The sequence below is a fragment of the Mauremys reevesii genome, linkage group 2 (assembly GCF_016161935.1).
Source record: "Mauremys reevesii isolate NIE-2019 linkage group 2, ASM1616193v1, whole genome shotgun sequence".
Lineage (NCBI taxonomy): Eukaryota > Metazoa > Chordata > Testudines > Geoemydidae > Mauremys > Mauremys reevesii.
The window spans coordinates 220,045,401-220,071,000 of NC_052624.1; the positions used below are offsets into that span (position 1 = coordinate 220,045,401).

The 25,600-nt window shown below is 41.0% G+C and overlaps 1 long non-coding RNA gene across 1 annotated transcript; it reads left to right on the plus strand.

The window, feature by feature from the left end:
* On the plus strand, positions 1-24,775 carry LOC120397523. Its single transcript, XR_005593843.1, has 3 exons — positions 1-41; positions 8,393-8,488; positions 24,741-24,775. It is a non-coding gene; the product is annotated as an uncharacterized LOC120397523 (long non-coding RNA).
* Positions 24,776-25,600: the final 825 nt, after the last annotated feature.

The following is a 25,600-nucleotide window of genomic DNA, read 5'->3' on the forward strand; positions in this document are numbered from 1 at the left end:
CTTATGTGAAAGCAACAGAAATCAACAAGAACTTTGCAAGAGTAAGACAAACATTTATTCATTTATAATACCTATGAAGAGAGTATATAATACTTATTGGATATATAAGTGTAATGCTATTAAAACAACTGTTAATAACAATATCTTGTATTTATATAGAAACTTTGTTTCAGAATGATCTGATACACTTCTTAGAGAGTTTATACATGGAACCACTTCACTCACTGCTAATTTGAAATATTGCAGCAGTCCAATACCAACAAACGTTTTTGATGTGTGATGGAAAATTAAGAGAGTCATCCAATTAAAGCTACAGAGCGATATTTAGATAGGTAAAATGTGGTCACCTAATCAGGGATTTATAGGACACAAGAGCTTTCACCTCTACTCTTGATTGAAATTCCCATCTTATTTTCACTGCAATTACTCTTGGAAAGGGGGATGGGAGAGACACATGCATAACTGCTACACAAGGGAGGAGGGGGCAGTTCTATGTTGAGGGGAGGAAGCTACTGTTTCTGTGCTTACTCAAATCCAAAATCTGGATCCCCCACCCCACAACCATCAAAGATGCAAAGGAGGAGCACCATCATTCTAAGCCAGAGACTGAAGTAGTGTCCACAAAAGAGCCATTGCATCATTTCCTCAAGCCCTCTTAGTTTCTGCATGAAAGGGCAGTGAGTTTCACCTTTATGTGAAATGTACAATGGGATCTTTAATGATTATAAATTTAAATGCCCCTGAAATGCCATGGTGGTATTATCACTTCTGATTTTAGTTAAGAAATGGCTACCTGCTAATTCATGGGCAGATACAGTGTCCCTTACATGTACACAACTAGCATGGACGGTAGCTACCAGAAATTCTAGACGATAGGCTGGAATGGCAACGCAGCGATATGGTGTGTTTGTGTAGGGGAGTGTTCTGCAGCCTTTTACTTTGGAGGAGTTGGGAAAATGAATTTTGTCTTCCCAAATTCATCCTCACAATTCAAACATTGAAAATCACTCTAATTTCTGGGGCACCATCCATTCTGTCACTTCTTGAAAGGTTTTCTTTTGAAATTTCCGAGCCGTGGAAAGCAGAAAGAATAAGGTTTTCACAATATTGGAACAAGATTTATATATGTTATAAATGGAAATCCATGTTACTACAACAATAAGATTATATTTTAAAATACAAAAGAGTCAGGGCATACAAAAGTAAACTTGTCCAGCATGGACATATGGAATCAGATCCTCACCTGGTGTTACTCCACTGAAGTCAGATATTTATTAGCTTAACTAGCTATTGATAATTTTTTATATGTGCAAGATGAGCTAGTTAATGTTACTATGAGATGTTACTATCAGATAGAGGTGTGATGGATGCCTATAAATAAACTTTTTTATTCCCTGACTTATTTTTATGCGTGTAACTTTAGCTCTGTATTCATGTTGGTGTTTTTCTCCTTTACTCAGGTATTATTGTTGATTTGGCTTTTTATTTTTATTTTTTTTAGAAAATGGGGGGAAAGGAGAGAAAAAGAAACTGCCTGTGCAAGTTAGCATTTAAAGCTCATGCCTACTGTGGGGAAATTTACAACACCAATCAGTGTGCAACATGTTTACAGTGTTAGAACTGATGGGAGCTTTAGTGTAAATGAGGCTTCAGCAGCCAGATCATCACTGCTGGTGAAGAGCAAGCATAGTTGAAATGGTAGTAAGGGAAAGAGGTAGAAAGAATGGTATAGTGGATAGGGCATTGGGATAGGACTTAGAAGATCCTGGTTGCATTTGTAGCTCAGCCACAAACTTCCTGTGTGTCCTTGTGCTAGTCACTTAATCTACTTGGTTCCCCATCCCACATAACAGAACCTTATATCAGATGGGTGAGGATAAAGTATTTTAATGGTTGTGAGGTACTACAGTGATGAGTGTCATAGAAGAACAGATCCAACTCTGGGAGTTTTCTCTACACGGCAGCTCTCACTGGCTCTACCACCAGTATAGCTGAAGTGAATTATTTTTTGTAAATGTTCCCAGTGTAAAAGAAGCCCAATGGCCCCAATTACATGTCAAAGTTCACCCTTCATAATGATGGAGTCTGGAGAAAGTAGAGTTCATGTAGCACTCATAAGGGAATATCATGGTGAGATTTACCTGTGCTCTGCCCTTTTAGGAATTGAAGGTCTGCAGAGGGGTTAAGGGGGGGAAGCTCTAGGTGCAGCAGCAGCAGATTTGTATGTGTACTGAAAGGCATGGACTGAGTAGCAGTGGGGGTTGTGCGAGCTGTGTTTGGGGTGATTTATATTAATTTTAATAAAATCCCAGTTTGAAAACTGTCCCTGCTCTTGGGAGTATAACATTTGGTGAGCACAGGCAGGAGAGGCTCAATTACAATAATCTGACCTCTCTGTGAGACAAACCTACCTAGAAGTGACTGCAGACTGTTCCAGGAAAAGGAGCCAGGGAAGATTTAATTGTTTGCAAGCAGGATGGCTGGGAGAGAATTAGAGACCATTCACCTGAAGGAAGGGGAGCTTTGATACCAGTTGAAGAATGAGCTTTTAAGAGAAACCTGTTACTCTCTGGGCATATTTGGGACAAATTGCATTAAAATTAATAACAATAATAATAATTGCTTTAATCAAATGGATAAGAAGCTATTTAGATAGTGAAGAGTTAGAAGATCAGGGATTGTCTACGCTGCTAGCATTAAAAGATAAGATTTTGCCTCTAATTCCTACAGAAAAAGAGGAGTCAACTGAAACAAAGTAGAGACAATTCAGAAACAATATGCTGACAAATTAAAATTTCTTGACATATCGTTTTAGGAAAGCATGAAAGAAATTAAAAGATAAAATCATCACACTCACTCCAGAAAATAGAATCCATTTTAAAAGAAGACTTTAAAATGACAGGACAGATATGGAACTCTCCAGAAAAAGGTTGGTTAAGCCTAAGCAGTTTGATTTATCAAATTGAAAGCGGGATTTGAAAGAGGCAAGATAACCCAAGCTGTAATTCAAAGCAGTTTGCCCATGACTGAGCCTCAGGAGCTACGTGGTGGGAAAATCTAATCTGAGCCTGCAAAACTGAGGAGCATTTCATGGTTTTGTTACCAGGAAAAATATGCAACTGAACTTTGTCTGCAGCTCTCAAGAGCAGCACAAGAGCCAAAAGAGGCACCTCAGGATTTCCTAGTCTGAACATTTGATTTGAGACAGAAGATATTGTTTAGTATCAGAGGGGTAGCCGTGTTAGTCTGGTTCTGTAGAAGCAGCAAAGAATCCTGTGGCACCTTATAGACTAACAGACGGATATTGTTTGCCTCACAAGAAGTTGACTCTGAGCTAAGATATGACCCTTGACCCTGCCCTGGTACAAAGCAAGTTTCTCCATTCAATCCTGACAGGACTGCAGAATGATAATATTCAGGCTGTGATGCAACCTTATTTAAAAGATAATCAGGTTGCAGGTGAGGCCTTATTGGAGAAGTTGCACACCAAAGTAGAGAAACAAAAGTTGACTCATTGATGAATGAAATCAGGGAACTAAAGGCTAGTATTAATGAAATCAAAGGTGTGAAAGCCAAAATTAACATATTAAAGCAAGATGTCCAGACGTGTAACAAAAGCACCCCTGGGCAACGCCAGAGAAAGGAATGTGCTAGCTGCAGGCTATCTGGCAGAAGCAATACTTGACCACAGTTTCAGACGTGCCAGGAAGTAATGCAGGAAAATCACAAGAGAGCAGACACAAAGCTGTCACTGCATCTGATTTACTAGAAGCAGCCTGCATTTGCCATCTTATACCCAAGTAGCAAACCAGAGTAGCTAATTTATTTGGAAAGAGATGTGTGATGTGTTTAATCAACAAAACTCAAGCCCTGTAGGACACATGCACAGATGTGCCTGGTTTGAGTCAGTGGGTGGAAGATAATCTCTCAGGGACATGCTTTGGAAAGTTTGAAGAGCTACTGGAAAGAGAAGATGGGAGTTGAAAGCTATCAATGGACCTCAAACCCCTTACAAAGGAAGGATTGAAGTCCAGTTTCAATTAAGCAAATATGATGACATCTTAAATGTTTTGTTGCTGGTCACTCCACACAAATTAGAGAACTTGATCATTGGCTACAATTGAGGAGCTAGTAAAAAACCACTGCTGTAATTCACCTGATGAGGCACCAGCACCTAGCCTCATTAGCAATATGAAATGTATGTTTCCTTATGGTGGTATGGCAAAAGTGGAAGCGCTTGTGAACTTCATCAAAACAGCAGTTCAGACAATCTGTGCATTCTTAAAATGAAGAGAAGGGATGTAATTATCCCCAAAGGAAAAAACACTAATTTAACCTGTTGGGCTCATACAGGCCTAGATACTGAAAGTTGGACAGCAGTGTTTTGAACAAGATGCTGCTGTTCACTGGCCTGAAGGTTTGGACATAAAATACCTCAAGAATAATCTTTCCAGATCCATATCCCTGTCAATAACCCATCAAAACGTACCATCATTTGAAAGGACAAACTGTGCTAGGAAATTTACAGCAGATTAAATCTGAAATTCCCTGGGGGTATTCATCATATAAAATAGTTACAGGCAGCATCAGTGTCAAAAGACAGAGTTGGAAGTACCAAGGATCCAGGACTAAGCCAGTAAAGAGAACACCTTCAAACTGAGGGGATGACCGAGATCTGTTTGAACCAGCAGTGAACATGAGCCATTTGTCAGAGATTCAAAGGAAAATGGCCCAGTAGATGCCAAAAGAAGAGTCCAAAGCTTTCTCCAGAAATGATGGAGACACAAGGAAGATGTCTAGTCTGCAGATGTACACAACCAGCAACTAGAAGACTGACTTCTCAGTGCCCCATCAACTATGTAAAGAAATAAAGGAATGGCTTAAAAATCCCCTAAACAGGGGCCTGATTATAGTCATGCTATTTGTCACCAGTGGTATGTGTCTAGAAAGAGGATGGTAGTCTAAGACTTTTTGTAGACAATCAGGAATTTAACAGAAAAGCCATACCAGACAGATTTCCATTCCTCAAATCCAAGATGTTCTGAACGGATGAGGAGGTAAATCTTGGTTCTCAGTCTTAGATCAAGGGAAGACCTAAAACCAAGGTTTCATGGCTGAAGAAAGTCATCATATCACAACCTTCATTACTTCATGGAGTCTACATGAATGGGTTAGAATCCCATTTGGGTTAACAAAACACTTGTGGCCTTCCAGTGAAGTATAGAAAAGTGCCTTGCGGAACATAGGGATGAGGTGTGCATTCCATATCTGGATGATGTCTTTATGTACAGTGGCACCTTTGAAGAACACATGGAGAATATAAGAAGAATGTTGCAACAGTTACAGAAGCATGATATTAAAATGAAAGCTTCTAAATGTGATCTCTTTAAGAGAGAGGTACATTACTTGGGTGTCTGCTGAAGGTTATAAAATGAATCCAGCTGACATGTTGGCTGTTCTTGCTCTTGTAGATGAACCATTAAACACCATAGGGGAACTCTGTAAGCTGCTATGCCTCCTATTTACTATTGAAGGTACATTCAAGACTTTTCTCCAATAGCAAAGCCACTGTAAGATTTGCCTGTTCAATTGGACTCAGAAAAAGAGGAAAGCCAAAAGTCAAGGGAAACGATATGGATGGATACCCTCCTAACTGCCAATTACCCCAACTGAGCAACACCAAACAGTTTTAAACCAGCTGATTGCCTAATACAGCCACCAATAATAGCCTATGCTGATTTTTGCTTTACCCTTTATCTATCATATAGATGCTTCCAATAAGGGTCTAAGCACAGTTTTATACCAATGTCAGGAAGATAAATTGTGGGTCAAGAACACCAACTGAAGCTTAGATGAATGATCTCCTTCATTCAGAAAAGCAGGAGTTTCTAACGTTGAAATGGACTGTAACTGAAAAATTCTGCAACTACGTCTATTACTCACAATCCTTCATGGCATACATTAACCTGTTTTCCTCTCTGAACATCACAGCACACTGGTTGGTTGCGGCTGACTTTAACTTCAAAGTTAAATATTGTCCAGGGAAATCTAATGTTGAGGCAGATAGTTTATTCAGGATACTCTTCAATATGGAAAAAATATATGACAGAATGCACAGAAGAGATTCTCCAAGAAGACATTTTGGCACCTCAGAAGGAAGATACAGTTATTGTTATAATTCTCCTTTTTTTCAAGTCCTTGGGGTACAAACTTAATAACCGAGAGAACACAGGAAGATGTGGTAAAATCTCCACTCTCGTGCGTGAATGTGGCTGCATATGGATAAAGGTGGAATACCTTATCAGAAAATCGAGTTATGAAATCAACTGGTATTAGCTGAACCATACAAAAGGCAAGTATAGCAAGACGTATATGAAGAGATGGGACATTTGGCGCTGAGTGAGTAAACAGTCTTGTAAGAATTCAGTTTTATTGACTGCAAATGAATAGAAACTTCAAACATTATGTCACTAGGCTCAGTACATGCTTCAAGCAAAAGAAACACAACCAACCTATCAGAGGTCCACTAAATAATATAGTTATAACAGAGCCATCTAGAAAGAAGCCAAGGAGGATATGAATACATTTTAGTCCTAATGGACTACTTTGGTATGTTTGTCTAAGCCTACCATACCCTACCACCAAGAAGTCAGGCAAGATTGTGGCAGACAAGATCTTCAATGACTTTGTTTTAAAAGTTGGTTTTCCCAAAAGGATTTGTCATGACCAAGGGGCAGAGTTTGAAAATAATATATTCAGAAGTTTACAGCACTATGGTAAAATTGAAACATCTCATAATCCTGTATCACCCACAGGGCAATGGTCAAGTAGAAAGACTGAACCACACTCTGCTGACTATGTTCAGAACCTTGCCCAGATGGAAAAAAAATGGTAGTATTCCCTTAATAAGGTCATGTAAGCCTATAACTGTATATTAAATGAGACTATAAGATTCTCACCCTTATAATCATTATATAGAAAATCAACAAATTTGCCCATTGACATTGCATTTGGTTTACCTGTAAACTATGAATCTGCACCTGGGGACAGAGAGAAATGGAAACTGCAGATGAAAGAAGCTTATGAACTGGCATCAAAATGTCCTCAAAAATCTGCTGCTCATGGAAAGAATCACTATGATCAGAAAGTGCCCGGTGCTGCTCTCGTACCCAATGACATAGTACTGGTCCAGAATCTTTCAGAGAGGCAGACCAAGCAAATTGAGATCCTATTGGGAAGATAAAATTCATTTAATACTTAAAAGAAAAGGGGAAATTTCAGTCTATGATGTAAAAGCAGAAGATGAAAAAGGCTGTATTACCGTTCTTGATTGCAATCTTTTATTTTGTGACTTTTGACCCTTGGATATAACACCACCCTCTAAATCACCACAGCAGATGACACAGGGAACAAGACAAACTAGCATAATAAGAGATCAAAATGAGGACAGGAATTTAGACTCTCATGATTCTGACAGTGAGAGTGAAGATGAACTATATTGTGTGCTGGTATCACATGCTGCCCATGGCACAGAGACCCTGAATCCAGAGGCAGGAACATTGTAACCACATCTGGGAAATGAGGATGATGTTGATCTATAAACCTGGAAACTGCTGATTAGACTGATGTGATATTCACACAAACCATTGAAAGTCATAATGCCAAAAAGTGATCAAGTAGCCTGAAACCAGTAGTGCACAAGAGGATGGATCACCAGAGCAATCTTTGGACATGCAAGGTTGTCTGAATAAAGAGAGACAAACTGCATAGACATTGGCATATGAATATTATGGACACCTACTTATTGGTGTCTAAATCCAATTATGGGACTGGTGAATGAACCATGGGGTTGCCCTCAGGTTTGTCACATTCCATATTCAGTACTTATTTCTGTACCTACCCCTGCATTCTATCCAAGATTGTTGTAATATGAGTAAACAAAGTGATATTGGATGTTGCTTTAAATGAAGCATTATATAATTCTAGATAGTTGGTAATTATGTTAATTTAGTAGATTTTTTTTTTCTAAATTGCTTGCCATATGCTCAGTGACTTGGAGTTACATGATTATACCACTGATGATCTAGGAATTGTTATTTCACAAGACATTAATATGTTTGGGAATTTAAACTGGTTGGAACTGGCTTTTCAATTGGATAGTGGATACTGGAACTAGAATTGACACAGAAACTTTCTGCTTAATGTGAAATAACTGAAGAGAGATGCAGAAGTTTCCTTCATTGATACCACAACTTGAGAAAGAGGAGAGCCCCAAAGCCTCAATGAGAATGAGAGTTATGATCTTGTGGATCATGGGCTACTGATAATAAGTCAAATGGATGGTCTTAAGGCAATGTCAGGATTAAATTTACCTGTGCTATGTCCTTTTAAGGATTGAAAGTCTGCTGAGGAGGTCAAAGGGGACAGCTCAGATTGCAGCAGCAGAGCTGTATGTGCTCTGAAAGAACAGAGCAGCAATGAGACTTGTGTAAGTGGTATCTGTTTTTTTTATATATTAATTTTAATAAAACCCTAGTTTTAAAACTGTCTCTGGTCTGGGAGTGTAACATTCACAACTCATTTGTTGTGTCTTTTATTCTTCACACAACAAATATAACATGAAGGAACCACACGTCCACAGTGGGGGTCCATGTCATTGTGTTTACTTGAACATATACAACATGTAAGGCTTGATACATATACATATTGCTGTTCTGGTTGGGTTCTGGCAGCTTTCAAAACATAAATCATGACTCACAAACTATTTAAAGTGATGCTACCAATTTCTATGCACTACATACATCTCCCACTTAAATGTAAAGGACATAAAAAGTGACAAATACCTTATTATCAAAACTACTATCACTAAATATACAGCATGCTACAAATGTAAGTCTCAGCAGTGGTTTACAACTTCTCTCTGGATAATATCTTATAGGCATCTCAATAGTACCTGGAATGGTGTCTCTACTTTCTGGTGTCGCAGAAACAGCAATGTCTTCCTGCTCCTCTGTTGAGTCACTTGTAGTAGAAATAGGGATGGGAGGCTCACTGTTACTATCACAAGTTGCTGTCTATGGCTGGATTGTAGGGTTGGTTTTTTTCAATAAGTGTCATACTGGTGTTGAAATCTTGCTGGACTTATACTTAAAAGCTGATTTATGTGTCTTCTCCATAAGATGTTTGGTGCCATTTCTATCTGATAAGACAGAGGTTCAATCTGTGATGTAATCACTCACAAATTACCTTGGTAGTCTCTGACTGTAAAACACTTTCACCCAGGTGAAAGCTGTGCAGCTAGGTGTGACTATTTGTGGCCATTTGATCACAGTATTTCTTAAGAACATTCCTTTGTAGATCAGGGTTTGGCAAGTCCAGGCATCCCATAAACAACATTGCTGTAGTAGCATGGGCTGCATTTCTATAAATCAATAGAAAATTCTCAATCTTGTGTAATAAATTATCTAGTATGAGCCATAGCACAAATCACTTGTTTGAATGTCTGGATAAATGTATCTACTACTCTGTTCTGTCAGGATGACAGACAGCTGATGTGATATGTTGAATATCATTTCTTTTGACAGACAATTTAAACTTCGGATGTGAATTGAGGTCTAATGTCACTTACAATCGCTTCAGGGACTCCTTGAAAGCAATAGTTTTAACTAGATCTGGGTGAAGCTTTATCAGCAACTAGTAAATTTTCTGAATAATGCATTTTTGGGGCTCTGAAACAATTTGTGAATTCAGTTTTGGCAATTCCCCTTCCCCCCCTGCTATTTTTCCCCCCAGAAATGTCAAAATGTGTTATTTTGACATTTTCAAAATGAACCATTTAGACATTTCATTTTGAAGTGACATTTTTGAAACAACATATCAATTTGAATCCACATTCAAAACATTTATTTTGATCTGAAAAACATTTTTGGGATTTTCGTTTTAGTGAGAAAAACCAAAACATTCATTTTCTGTCTGAAATAAGCAATTTTTTATTCTATTTTTCTGTTTGGCCACTGAACTGCAAAACCAATTAGTCTCTTAGCTCTAGTCTTAACTCTTCCAACATCTGTGCTGAACTAGTTGAATTCATACAGAATACTTCAAGTAACTTAGAATGGGCATTTACTGCAATTAAAAACATATTTCCTGTAAATGGTCCAGTATTATCAGCCCCTTGGCCTCAAACATAGGCTTCCCAGATGCTTAGAAAACAACCTTGACTATCATGGTACACCAACACATCAGCTTACCTGGGAATTCACAGACTTGGGTGGGCTAGCATCCAGGGATCCACAAGCCGCTTCCTCATTAGCCACATGGTCTTGGCCCTGACTGGCTGGTGACTATATATAAACTTTCTGCTTCAGCTCTGGGCCTTGTCTGAGGAACAAGCTATTGCCTGCTAGTTGCTACTTGGACCCATTTAACCTACCTTGCTTCACCTTCTCCTTGGATTAGCTCTCCTGTCAATTGGGCCTCTTGCTTGATCTCTGACCACTGTTTGAGACTGCTCTTTGACCTGCCTGACTCTTGGACATTACAAGTGTAGTCTGTGTAGTTGGGCACTCCAAGGATGCAAAGGAGCCTGTTTAGGCAAGTGTTGTGTTTGATGACAACCCTGATGTTGTTTTGCCATTTTCTTTATTTGTGTATCAATCCCTGGTTGCAGAACAGAACTCCTGGCAAGAAATTTCATTTTTATAGTTTCCAAATGGCCTTCATGCAATTCTTGAATACTTGTGAGCTGAGTTTTGTAGGAAAAACCACTCTGGTTTCACACATGATCACGCAGCCTTGTTTTACACTTAGCTGTCCTTTTTGCTGAAAGAAAACTGGAAAGAGATATTTGTTTGCATCTATCCATCCATTCTATGTAATGTCATACACTTCAGCCAACACTGGATTGTCATTAGCTTTATGTCAAACCATGACACTTGTCACTGGTTTAATTTGTGCCATATAGAACATATTGACTGTCTCTGGTTCCACTTCAGTATTCCTACCTGTGCCTTCCAATGGCAAGCATGACAAGTCATTTGTATTTACATGCTGGTTGGTACTTTTGAACTCAGTATAACAACAAGAATGACTAATTGTGGTGTCACCTCTACTGATGCTCCCCTCTTTGAGTTAAAAATTGAAACTAGAGGTTGATGATCTGTATCCAGAGTAAATCATTTCTCACATAGATACTGGTGATATATATATGTATTTAACTAATCTGACCACACTTAGAGCTTCTCTATCAATTTAAATGTGGTTACATTTTGCTGAAGTAAAAGATCTAGAAGCAAAGCAGTAGGCCTTTCAGTAAGACCTTCCACTGCATGTGACGCTACTGCTTCTATTCCACATGTGGAAATGTCACAAGCAAACTTTATATGCAATGATGCATTGTGTTATGTAAGGACCTTTTCAGATGCTATAAGATTCTTTGCCTCCTCAAAAGCCTACCCTTGATATAGTGTGTGGACCAACACCATGTTTGTGCATTGTTTTTGTTTTGTTTTTGCTTTTGCTTTTTTTAGAGGATGTAACTCTGTTGCTATATTAGGCAAAAACCTCTGATAATAAATGACCATCCCCAGAAAAAGAACATAACTATCATATTTTGTGTTTAGGGTGCCTTTAGGATCACTTTAATTTTATCTTGTGATTTACACAAGCCATCTTTGTCAATGGTATGGCCACAATACATTGAGTCTTTGAAAAAATTCGAATATTTCCTTGCTGGCACTAAGCCCATACTTAGACAGCTTTGCAAGTGCCTTATAGAGGTTCCCAAGGTCCCAAGGGTCTTAATGTCAGCTTCTGGGACCAGTATATTGTCCAAGTAACACCAAGTGCCAAGAATACCCTTGGATACCTGGTCCATCACTCTCTGCTGAACACTGAGTGTAGATGCTGTTCCAAAAACTATCCTGTTTTATTGAAATAAGCCTTTATGTGGGTTAATCATAAGAACTTTTTGTCACTGTCTTCAGTCTCCATTTACTGGTAGGCTTGGGCTAGGTTGATCTTGGAGAAATGTTTACCACTAGTTAATGAGGCAAATGTATCTTCTAGTCTAGGTAAAGGATACTAATACTGGCCCACATGAAAAGTTGGATTAATGGAAACCATGAAATCGCTGCAGATACAGATGGACACTCTCTCTTGCATTAGTGGCATTATAGGGGTTTTCCAGTTAACCTTGGCTAAAATTGCAGAGACCTGTAAGTTCCTCTGCTTTTGCTGTATTATTGTTTCCACTACTGTCCCTGGGCCCATCAGACCAGGCTAGACTAGCAATAGGCTAAAAAAAGGTGCTTTTAAAATGGAATTAAGCTAAATTTAATTAGTTAACATGATTTGAAATACTCCTTAAAGCCTTTACCACATCATTAGCTGGTCATGTTGTAGCCTATGCATGAGTCTTGCCCCCATTCCAAGCTACACCAGCCATTTAGGTGGTGCAAAGGGTGGGAATCTGTCTCAATGGGGCAACTGGAGAATCCTGTGGGACCAGCCAGCCTAATGGGCTCCTCCCTTTGACTAGGAGTCAAGTTGGGGATGTTTTGGGACCAGGAAAGGCTGTGGCCAGAGCGTGCTGTACTTGGCGTTCCTCAACCAACATAATAACAACTCCAAAGGGAGCAGCATTTAGAGCAGTCCTGAGGCTCTTTTGAGTTACATCTGGGCCTGAACCACATCCCATAGACTACTTCTACTCCCTCAGCTGTGTCAAGCAGAGCTCTCATGCAGCTGAGATGTCAGCCCCATATGTGAAATTAGTTGAGTGCATGTATCCTCTGGAAATAATCCAAGCTTCTCTTGTGCCAAATGACGAAAAACAATAACAATATTGTGATGTCCCATATAAACATATCACTTTTGTGTGACTCTTCATGTTTCCTAAATTAGAACTACCGTTATATCCAGGAATTCTCATTTTCTTTTGCAGAATCAGTAACCTTTGAGTTCTCATGATTCACTTTAAAGTAGAGGAAAGGAAACAGTTCAGAAATTTCTCTGCATTACCCTTGACAGCAGGAAGGCAAACAGTGTCAGTTTTAACTGCTGCTGTCAGAGCTTGGCAAATCCCATTTCTACAACACGTTCTCCCTCCCTCCCTCCCAATATACCACCGCAAAACGACCCTGCATTTAAACATTGCATTAATAGCCCTCTACATGCAAAGCACTGAAGAAGGTTAACAGAAGGACAAAGAATTAACACAAAATATAACAATAACCAACAGTAAAGACAAAAACCTCTTTAAGTGAGAAGAAAATATTATTTTTTTAAAAGCACAACAGAGGAGGCATCAAATCATTAGCAGTAGCAGCATTCAGAAGAGGCAATGAGAGAGGTTTTGATATAGGTCTAAAAATGATGAACAGAAAAATGAAAAGAAAGGAGAAGAGAGTGCCAGACATCTGGGTCTAGAAGAAATAAAAGACATTATATAGACGTGAATCATGGGGAGAAGTACAACAAAGGGAAAGAAGATGAACAAAGGAAGCAAACAGGCAGAAGGCATAGAGTCTGACTTGAAGTGAAGGGAAGCAGATAGGGAAGAACCAGTTCAGGGGATTACATGTAAGATAAAATTTTAAAGCAGTGTTGCAGATGGTTAAGTCAGTGGAGTGACAAGAAGAAAAGAGAGATCTGTGAATACGGAGGCTAAACATAAATGTATGTGCGGTATGGGATTCATTGAAGTGGTTTAAGAGAAGGATTGTGGGAGACTGATGTAGATGGCATGGCAGAAATTGAGTCACGAGTTGACAAGTGTGGGGATCTTTTTCCATATCCAAAGTGAGAGATTTATAAAAATGATTATAGAAAATGTCAGTTCTTTGCTCATGATGATGATATCATGATGTAATGCAAATATAGATGCAATGTCTTTACTGGTAGTTCTAGGGCTAGGAGTCTCTGTGCTTAAAAACAAAGATTTGAGGAAAGGAAACAGAACGCTTCAAATCCATGCACCTTCTGCTTCCTGAAAGCACTCACAGAACATTACGAATTTCGTCGGTAAAAAATGTGTCCTGTAACAGGGTAGCTTGTCCCTCAAAGGCTGGAAGCCTGGGGCCAACCAACCCTGATTACTAAGGAGCCACACTTGCGTATAGATCAGATGATTTCTCTATAAAGAGCAGCAGGAGGCTGCAGTGAAGGGGAAAGTGCTCAAGGAGATAAGAGACTGCAAAGAGAGCAGGCTCCAGCAGACTATAGACAGGAAAGAACTGGGAGTGATACAAGAGGGTAAAATGAATAGACTTTATTTTGAGACTTTGAGTTTTATTTTTGAGTTTATTTTTATCTGAATAAACCCAGATGCCGGGAAGGGGTGTTGTGAATGGACAAATGGGGTGTGGAGTTAAAGAAGCCCCTTGAGGAAGAAACTGAGGCAGGCTGCCTGGGGTGACCCCAAGCCTGGAGGGAGTGCATGGGGTATGGCCACTCATTCATGTGTCCGTTTGGACACATTTTTTGACAGTCATACAGCAGCCGTGGTATTAATAGCCTTTGGGTTGTACCTTCTTATTTTAATTGTTAGCAATATCTCACCAATAAACAATATGTAATCTCCATAAGACTGGTCACGATTTTCAATAATAATAGCTTACTGTTAGGCCCTTAAGTCCATATTTACATACCTCTAAGTGAGGTAATTTTCAAAAGTGCTGAGAGCTATAGGAGCTGCTGACATAAGAACATAAGAATGGCCGTACTGGGTCAGACCAAAGGTCCATCCAGCCCAGTATCCTGTCTACTGACAGTGACCAATGCCAGGTTTCCCAGAGGGAGTGAACCTAACAGGTAATGATCAAGTGATCTCTCTCCTGCCATCCATCTCCACCCTCTGACAAACGGAGGCTAGGGACACCATTCCTTACCCATCCTGGCTAATAGCCATTAATGGACTTAACCTCCATGAATTTATCTAGTTCTCTTTTAAACCCTGTTATAGTCCTAGCCTTCACAACCTCCTCAGGCAAGGAATTCCACAAGTTGACTGTGCACTGCGTGAAGAAGAACTTCCTTTTATTTGTTTTAAACCTGCTGCCCATTCATTTCATTTGGTGGCCCCTAGTTCTTATATTATGAGAACAAGTAAATAACTTTTCCTTATTCACTTTCTCACACCACTCATGATTTTATATACCTCTATCATATCCCCCCTTAGTCTCCTCTTTTCCAAGCTGAAAAGTCTTAGCCTCTTTAATCTCTCCTCATATGGGACCTGTTCCAAACCCCTAATCATTTTCGTTACCGTTCTCTGAACTTTTTCTAATGCCAGTATATGTTTTTTGAGATGAGGAGACCACATCTGTACGCAGTATTCAAGATGTGGGCAAACCATGGATTTATATAAGGGCAATAAGATATTTTCCATTTTATTCTCTATCCCTTTTTGAATGATTCCCAACATCCTGTTTGCTTTTTTGACTGCCGCTGCACACTGCGTGGACGTCTTCAGAGAACTATCCACGATGACTCCAAGATCTCTTTCCTGATTAGTTGTAGCTAAATTAGCCCTCATCATATTGTATGTATATTTGGGGTTATTTTTCCCAATGAACATTACTTTACATTTATCCACATTAAATTTCATTTGCCATTTTGTTGCCCAATCACTTAGTTTTGTGAGATCTTTTTGAAGTTCTTCACAGTCTGCTTTGGTCTTAACTACCATATATACTCGTTCATTAGCCCGTTTGTTTATAAGACCACCCCCCAAAATGGTTAGGTAAAAATAGCAAAAACTGTATGACCCTTTCATAAGCTGAACCTATATTTCAGGGGTTGGTAAACTTTGGCTCCTGGCCCATTAGGGTAAGCCTCTAGCGGGCCTGGACGTTTTGTTTACCTGGAGAGTTCACAGGCATGGAGCCCCCCAGCTCCCAGTGGCCATGCTTTGCCGTTCCCAGCTAATGGGAGCTGCGGTAAGTGGCGCATCACTTCCCGCAGCTCCCATTGGCTGGGAACGGCGAACCATGGCCACAGGGAGCTGAGGGGCTCCGTGCCTGCAGACACTCCAGGTAAACAAAATGACAATGTATCAGATATTCAATTCAATTATTCCATAGAGTTTAAAATCATCAAATTTTGGTGTAGACCCGTTTATAAGCCGATCCCTGCTCTTTGATGCATCACTTTTTTACCAAAAATATTCAGCTTATGAATGAGTATGTACAGTATCTTGAGCAGTTTAGTATCATCTGCAAAACTTTGCCACCTCACTTTTTACCCCTTTCTCCAGATCATTTATGAATAAGTTGAATAGGATTGGTCCTAGGACTGACCTTTGGGGAACATCACTAGTTACCCCTCTCCATTCTGAAAATTTACCATTTATTCCTACCCTTTGTTCCCTGTCTTTTAACCAGTTCTCAATCCATGAAAGGATCTTCCCTCTTATCCCATGACAACTTAATTTATGTAAGAGCCTTTGGTGAGGGACCTTCCTTGTCAAAGGCTTTCTGGAAATCTAAGTACACTATGCCCACTGGATCCCCCTTGTCCACGTTTGTTGACCCCTTCAAAGAACTCTAATAGATTAGTAAGACATGATTTCCCTTTACAGAAACCATGTTGACTTTTGCCCAGCAATTTATGTTCTTCTATGTGTCTGACAATTTTATTCTTTACTATTGTTTCAACTAATTTGCCCAGTACTGACGTTAGACTTACCGGTCTGTAATTGCCGGGATCACCTCTAGAGCCCTTTTAAAATATTGGTGTTACATTAGCTATCTTCCAGTCGTTGGGTACAGAAGCTGATTTAAAGGACAGGTTACAAACCATAGTTAATAATTCCGCAATTTCACATTTGAGTTCTTTCAGAACTCTTGGGTGAATGCCATCTGGTTCCTGTGACTTGTTACTGTTAAGTTTATCAATTAATTTCAAAACCTCCTCTAGTGACACTTCAATCTGTGACAATTCCTCAGATTTGTCACTTACAAAGGACAGCTTAGGTTTGGGAATCTCCCTAACGTCCTCAGTCATGAAGACTGACGCAAAGAATTCATTTAGTTTCTCCGCAATGACTTTATCGTCTTTAAGCGCTCCTCTTGTATCTCAGTCATCCAGGGGCCCCACTGGTTGTTTAGCAGGCTTCCTGCTTCTGATGTACTTAAGAAACTTTTGAGTTTTTGGCTAGCTGTTCTTCAAACTCTTTTTTGGCTTTTCTTATTACATTTTTATACTTAATTTGTCAGTGTTTATGCTCCTTTCTATTTACCTCACTAGGATTTGACTTCCACTTTTTAAAAGATGCCTTTTTATCCCTCACTGCTTCTTTTACATGGTTGTTAAGCCCTGGTGGCTCTTTTTTAGTTCTTTTACTGTGTTTTTTAATTTGGGGTATACATTTAAGTTGGGCCTCTATTATGGTGTCTTTGAAAAGTGTCCATGAAGCTTCTACTTTTAATTTCTGTTTAACTAACCTCCTCATTTTTGCATAGTTCCCCTTTCTGAAATTAAATGCCATAGTGTTGGGCTGTTGAGGTGTTCTTCCTGCCACAGGAATGTCAAATGTTATTATATTATGGTTACTATTTCCAAGCGGTCCTGTTATAATTACCTCTTGGACCAGATCCTGTGCTCCACTCAGGACTAAATCGAGAATTGCCTCTCCCCTTGTGGGTTCCTGTACCCGGTGCTCCAAGAAGCAGTCATTTAAAGAATTGAGAAATTTTATCTCTGCATTTCGTCCCGAGGTTACATGTACCCAGTCAATATGGAGATAATTGAAATCCCCCACTATTATTGAGTTCTTTATTTTGATAGCCTCTATAATCTCCCTTAGCATTTCATTATCACTATCACTGTCCTGGTCAGGTGGTCGATAATAGATCCCCACTGTTATACACGGCCATCCGGGGGGGGGGGTGGCGGGGAAGTGGGGCAATTTTCATGAGCCCTGGCCCAGCAGCGGTCCGGGTCTTCGGCGGCAGCAGGCGCTTCAGTGCTGCCAAAGACACGGAGCAACTGAAGGGCCCCCTGCCACCGAAATGCCGCCGAAGACCCAGACCGCTGACAGGTGAGTACAAGCACCACAGCTCTCCCGCTTTGCCCCAGGCCCCCTGAATCCTCTGGGTGGGCCTGCTGTTATATTCTTATTAGAGCATGGAATTGCTATCCATAGAGATTCTATGGAACATGTGGATTCATTTAAGATTTTTACTTCATTTGATTCTACATTTTCTTTCACATATAGTCTGCCCATGCACTGTAGGATGAGAGCTAGAGAGGAAGACAGGGCCATTTCCCTGAAGAGTTTACGAGTTTAGGTCCCAATCCGGTAAACACTTCAGCATGTCATTGACTATTCATACAACTAGTTCCCTGAGCTATTCACGAATGTAAAGTTGCTAGTGTGGAAATATTTTCAGGATCAGGGACTAATTTCCTTGTTCCTCCTATAATAGTATTAAGCACATAGCATGTATTCCATACAAAGGAAGTTCAAAAGGGCTTCTTCTGTTAAACTGCTGACCTTCCATTTTTTGAACTAAAATTCTTATTTTTTCTAAGCTTTCATGTCTGAGACATTAGATAGCCACTTGGATATTTTCCCCTTGGTGAGACAATAGTAGGATTTTAGGAAAGTAACTGCAGACTTGGTCCAGCAATCCTTACTCAAGCAAAGCTCCCGTTTCACCACTGGAATAAAATATAGTAACGGTGTAACAGGATAGAGTGAGGCTACATAAGTTAGGACAACAGTGCTAGAATATTTTATCCAATTGAAACTACAGTGAGAAATTAGACCCTGATACTGCTATTGACAGGGTGCAGGTGACAATGAAATTAGCGGTGCTCTGTGTGGGTGCAGCGGTCCACCCACATGCTATCAATTGCAGGATCAGACCCTTAAGCAGTAACAGGAGTGTTGTGTGACTAAAGACTACAGAAACAGGGTGTACTATAAGTACAGTTAAGATTTAGTCATGGGTATTTTTAGTAAAAGTCATGGACAGGTCCCGGGCAGTAAACAAAAATTTATGGGCCCCGTGACCTGTCCATGACTTGTACTATATATCCCTGACTAAATCTTGCATGCTCTGGAGGGAGGATGTGGGGGACGGCCGTGGGGGCTCCTTGGAGGATGGGGTGGGGAAGGCAGTGGAGCGTGGCCGGGACTGCCCCTGGTGCTCTGGGGAAGGGGGTGGCCTGGGATTGCCGCTGGTATTCTGGAGGTGGGGGGCAGTGGCGTGTGGCCTGGGACCGCTGCTGATGGTCATGGAAGTCATGAATTCCATGACTTTCCAGGACGTCTGGAATTTCTGCAGTGGCTGGTGGGGCACAGGGGCCGCCCAAGCTTGGGCGGCCCTGGGGTCAGTTACACTGGCCGCTGCAGAAGTCCCAGAGGTCCCGGAAAGTCATGGAAGTCATGACTTCCATGACCTTCATGACAGACTTGCAGCCTTAACTATAACTTCTGAACATGGGCAGTGGGTGAACTTCCTCTTTGGGGAGGCTAGCCCGCCGGCCTCACCCCTTCCACCCAAGGCCCCGCCCCAGCATGCCGGAGCCCCAAATCCCTCCTTACCTCCATAACAGGAGAAGCCCTGAGGCCCCCCTCCCCTTGCAACTAGAGGAGCCCTGGCCTGCCCATCCCAGCCACACTGGACTGAGTCGCCAGCCCCCCAATGCACCACCTCCCCCCGAGCACCAGGCTGAGCCGCCAGTGTCCCCAAGCGCCGGGCCAGTTCCAGTGCTGGGCCGAGCTGCCGGCCTCTCTGACCATTGGGCCAGCTCCAGCGCTGGGCTGAGCCGATGGCCCCCCTTGCCCCTGGAGGCCCTCCCCTGGCTGAGCTGCTGGTCCTCACCACTAGTGCCGGGCTGAGCCACTGAACCCCTGAATGCCAGGCCAACCCTAGCACCTGCCCAGGTCCCCAAGCACCAGATACTTCTGCCCCTGAAGGCCCTGCCTGGCCAAGCCACTGGCCCCAGTTCTCAGTTGAGCCTCCTCACTCCCCCACACGCCACTGGCTCTCATCCCACCTCACTCCCCTGTCCTCAAGGGGAGGGGTGGTGGAGTGGAGGAGACATGGTAGGCAGGCAGCAGCAGTAGGTGATGGGGGCCTCGGTGAAGGGGTGGGGCCACCGCGGCCCAGGTGTCCGGTGGTGGGTCGACGACAACACCAGGCTAAGGCTTCCCTGGCCTGTTATACACGCCGCTCATGCTTCTGAACTGTTTGATCTTATCTCCTTTCACAGATAGTGTCTTTCTACTTAGTTTAAGACATCATAGATACTACTGGGACGAGCACTTTAAGAACACTTATTGATAAATAGTTTATAAACCCAGTTGTATGGTGTTAATCATTTTATAATGTATTTAAATAGTAAACTCTTGTTTTTGTGTGCTTGAAAATAGTAAATGAAAGGAGAGGCTAGTATGCTGTGAAGTGTGCAAATCCCATTCTAGGGGAGAAATGTTAGTCACGTCCTGCAAAAATATAGGTATATTAAAAAAAAAAAACCAAAAAAACCCTCCTGTTAATACTGATGCAAAAGCAACACTTGGCAATACAAGGAAAGTTTTGATACAACATAAGAAATGCACATTATTTTTTAAAGAATATAATTATAATAGGGAGCAATTTTAAAAATATTTGTCAACATCAATGGTCTTATACCCACATATAAACAATTACATAATATACAATATTATCAAAATCAGCAAATTATGTTTCAGAGATTGGCATATCTAATAACACCTAGCTCTTAGATAGTGCTTTTCATCAGTAAATCTCAAAGAGATTTACAAAGGGAGGTAAAGATCATTATCCCCATTTTACAGTAGGAAAACTGAGGCCCAGAACAGTGAAATGATTTTACCGAGGTCATCCAGCGGGCCAGGGGCAAAGCTGGGAATAGAACCCAGATTCCTGAGTTCCAGTCCAGTTGTCTGTCTACTAGGTCACATTGCCTCCCCTCTACTTTGACACAGATAAATTCCCATATTAGCAATACAGCATGGAATTCATGAAGTGTGTTACCAACCCGGGTTACACCATCCATCAGTTTAGGACAGTAATTTTAGAATATTATATTCAATGAAATTTTAGGGGAAAATTAGAGAAGCAGAATGTAATCATCCAAATCAGAATTTAGTTAGGCTGGCTTGTCACCCTTGATCTTACAAAAAGCTCCACAGCATCTCTAGTGACCAGAAGTGGTCAGGAGTTCAGTTTCATATCTCATTCAAAGTACATCACCTCTAGTAGCACAGTGCTTCTTGACACCATGGTGGAGCCATAGGTGTAATTTGACTTCTATATTTGGCGAGGGGCAGCTCCAGACAGGCTAATGGGGCCACGTGTGTGTGGGGTGGCAAATTCTATGCCTGCCGGAGGCTTGCAGTTTGAGGGGGCAACAGGCCCTGCAGGCCCCCTATCAGAAACAATTCAGAGGGAAGAGTGCCACCTACTCTTGGGTTGCCAAGTGTCAGGTATCTCATGTGACACACACATTTGGCAGCTCTGCTGTGCATCCCTGAAGACCACCTAAAATGTCATGTTGTAATAAAGTAATCTGCCCTTTAAGGGTGAAGGGGTCTAGCCACCTCTGTTCCGTTATCAGATGCAGCTTGGAAGGAATTGGGTGTTCGCTACAGAGGGTTGGGAGAGCTCAGTTGAAGGTAGAGCTGTGGGAGGAAAGTTGGTTCTTGTGATTGGCCCTGGAGGGGAGAGGTGAGAAAGCGGGGAGTGAAGGTGAAAGGCTCCACCAGTCTGTGTTGGTCAGAGGAATAGCTTTACTCTGAGTATCTCGTTTGAGTTCATAAAGCATGCCCTGAGACCTGAAAGTGCCTTGGACATGGCATTAGTCCTTCCTAGGTTGGGGGGATACAGGCCAGCTGCTTACATATGCCTTCAGCTAGGCTGCAAGGGCAGTCTACAGCACTCCTCGTGGCCACTGGAGGCTGGTGTGGTATCTGCTCCTCACATAGCCATCTTATTTCTGCTGTCCCTGTTGCATCCAAGGAAGGAAGGAAGGAACATCTAACTAACAGCAGCTATGGGGACAGAACATAAGTGGCACCCATACTAGCCCTAGGCTTCCCTCACCCTCTCTCCCACCACCCCCAGTCACCTTCTCTCTTCCAGCTTTACTCCAGACCCCCTTGCCGACCTTTCTCCAATCTCCACTCAGCATCCACCTACTTGTAGAAACACAGCACCTCCAGATACCGTCCAGCACCCACCCACCTGCCCCACATACAACTGTCAGGCTTGGTGCAGCTCCACATCCGACTCCTGACACTGCTTGGGGGAAGCGTGTGTTTTTATGCAAACCAGCATGTTAAATAATCTATAAAATTTCCCACATTGAGCTGCACAAAGCTCATCATCAGTGCTATTGGATTGTCATCATCACCTCCTGCAGCACTTATATGGTCCTTGGCTGTTGTCCATCCAGGTACTCCCCCAGCCCAACCCTGCTTAGCTTGTGAGTTCCAATGGCCACTAGTATCTCAGAAGGGTGTGGACAGAAGATACTATAAGTTAGGGTGACCAGACAGCAAATGTGAAAAATCGGGACGGGAGTGGAAGGGTAATAGGCCTATATAAGAAAAAGACCTAAAAATCGGGACTGTCCCTATAAAATTGGGACATCTGGTCTCCCTACTATGGGTACACATTTTTAAACCAACAGGTCCAAATAACATGCATCCAAAAGTTTTTAAAGAGTTGGCCGAGGCGCTTGCTTGATTATTAATGTTGATTCTCAATAAGTCTTGGCACATTCGGGAAATTCCAGAAAACTGGAAGAAAGGTAATGCCAATTTTTAAAAAGGGTACACAGGATGATCTAGGTGATTATAGGTCTGTCAGCCTGCCATCATTCTCATGCAAGATAATGGAATGGGTGATACGGACCTGGATTAATAAAGAACTAAATGAATTATCATAATTAATGCAAATCAACATGGTCTTATAGACAACAGACCCTGTCAAACTAATTTGATATCTTTTTGATGAGATTAAAAATTTAGTTGATTAACGTAATAGTTTTGATGTAAGATATTTAGACTTCTCTAGACTTCTTGTGGTACTGCACAGCGTTTTGATTAAAAAAACCTAGAATGATATAAAGGTTAACATGGTGTACATTAAATGGATTAAAAATTGGCTAACTGATAGCTCTCAAAATATAATTGTAAATGGGGAATCAACATCAAGTGGGTGTCTTTCCATTGTGATCCCACCAAGATCAGTTCTTGGCTCTATGTCATTTAACATTTTGTAATCAATGATCTGGAAGAAAACTTGTAGCTGACACACATTTTGGGGAAGTGGTAGATAATGAAGAGGACAGGCCACTGATTCAGAATGATCTGGATCACTTGGTAAACTGGGCCCAAGCAAAAAATATTCATTTTAATGCAGCTAAATGTAAATGTATACATCTAAGAACAAAAAATTGTAAGTCATACTTACAGGATGGAGGAACTCTATCCTGGGAAGCAGTAATTCTGGGAAAAGTGGTCGTGGTGGATAATTAGCTGAACATAGCTCCCAGCTGTGGCCAAAAGAGCTAATGCAATCCGGGGATGCATTAAAGGGGAATTTCAAGCAAAAATGGAGACGTTATTTTATACCTATGTTTGGCCCAGGTGCAACCACGGCTGGAATACTGTGTCAAGCTCTGGTGCCCACATATCAAGAAGGATTTTGATATATTGGAGCAGGTTCAGAGAAGAACCACAAGAATGACTAGAGGATAAGAAAATATGCCTTGTATAGAGAAACCCAATGAGCTTAATCTATTTATCTTAACAAAGAGAAGGTTAAGGGGTGACTTGATTACAGCCTACTATACCTACTTACATGGGGAACAAATATTTAGTAATGGACTCTTCAATCTAGTAGAGAAAGGTATAACATGATCTACTGTCTGGAAGTAGAAGCTAGACAAATTCAGACTGGAAATAAGGTGTAAATTTTTAATGGTGAGTGTTCCAATGGTTAATTATTATCTATGAGGGGGCACTGTGGATTCTTCATTACTGACAATTTTAAAATCAAGAGTGGATGTTTTTTCTAAAAGATCTGCTCTAGGAATAATTTTGGGGACATTCTATTGCCTGTGTTATACAGAGGTCAGACTAGATCCCAGTGATCTCTTCTGGCCTTGGAACCTATGAATTTGATCACAGCACAAGCTGAGGTGGGGGGCAGGTTTAAACATTTTGGAACTTTAGCATTTAGGAAGCTAAACAAAAGGAATAATGCCAAAATTAACCTGAGTTAGGAGATGCATTAGACTCCACTACTGCTTGATTTATAATGCTATCTATTCTTTAGGTTCTTATACCATGCACATTACCATAGGATTAGAGTGCCTTCCGGTAATGCATTAGGCAACACAACAGTCACTTATTGTTTGTTTGCTGTGTGTAGTTGATAGGAATAGCTAATGCTCCATAGATTTGACTCCTTTTTTACCCGGTACTATATATATATATATATATACACCTCTGCCATCAATGATGAAGACCCATTTATTCAAGGACAAATCCTATTCTTAGAGCACAGATCGATAACTCAGCTATGTGCTCTGAAGTTCCGTGGTGGTGACGGTTACCACCTTTGTAGGTTTTCTCAGGATCATTCCGTTTTTTGAAGAAGCAGTCCTGAGAAATATGGAAGAGTGCTCAGTACACCCAGCCAGCTGTCCAGTTTGATGTGGTCATGATCATCCTGATGTCCTGTTTTTTTGTGCTTCAGGTGGCAACCCTAACAGTGGCTGGGAAGCTGGAGACATCTGCTGCACAACTGCTAGTGCAGATTTAAAGAGGTCCATTGACTTTCACTGTACATATAGAATATGACAGTTCCTGCCCCAAAGAGCTTAAGAGACTAGAGGTAACAGATATCTGGGACAAACATGTGGGGCAGGGCTTTTAAGGGTGATGGGATAACAAAAATAATTGTATGTGCATAAACTTTAGCCAATCAGGAATGGTAATTGCAACTTTGCACCTTCCTAGCTCTCATTATATTGCCGTATTGTGCACGCATTACAACAGCATATGTGTAAAGACAAAATTCACCATCAGCTTTGTTCTCTTCTGGGACATGGCTGGAAAACCATCAGATAACTCATTTCTGTGACTAAATCCTTACTACAGGAATTATTCAGTACTTTTCTTAAGTATCAGTCTCTTATGCAGTCATGGTTAATGACCTGCAAGATGATAACATGAGTGGAAAACAGGTCCAAGATCCTTTCAGACTTTTCTAGAGAAGCATGGATGAATTTAAGGAGAAAACTAAGGTCCTTGTTAATAGCCTTGTCTGTTATCTTCAGTGGAGAAATGACTAAGGTCACTTTGTGATTAGAATCCACAATGTGGCATATTTTAGTAACAAAAGTACTGAGCATATTGGATTGCATACTACCATGGATACGAATGATAACTATTCTTACAGACAAATACATAAGCAGTAGTTCAAGAAAACCAAATGGATAACTGGCAGAAATTCTCCTTTCTGTCTATCCACCCATGCAGATATTTACAATATTCTATGACAGCCTCATATCTGAGTCCCTAATGTCTGTTCCTGATAATGTACAGAGGACTCAT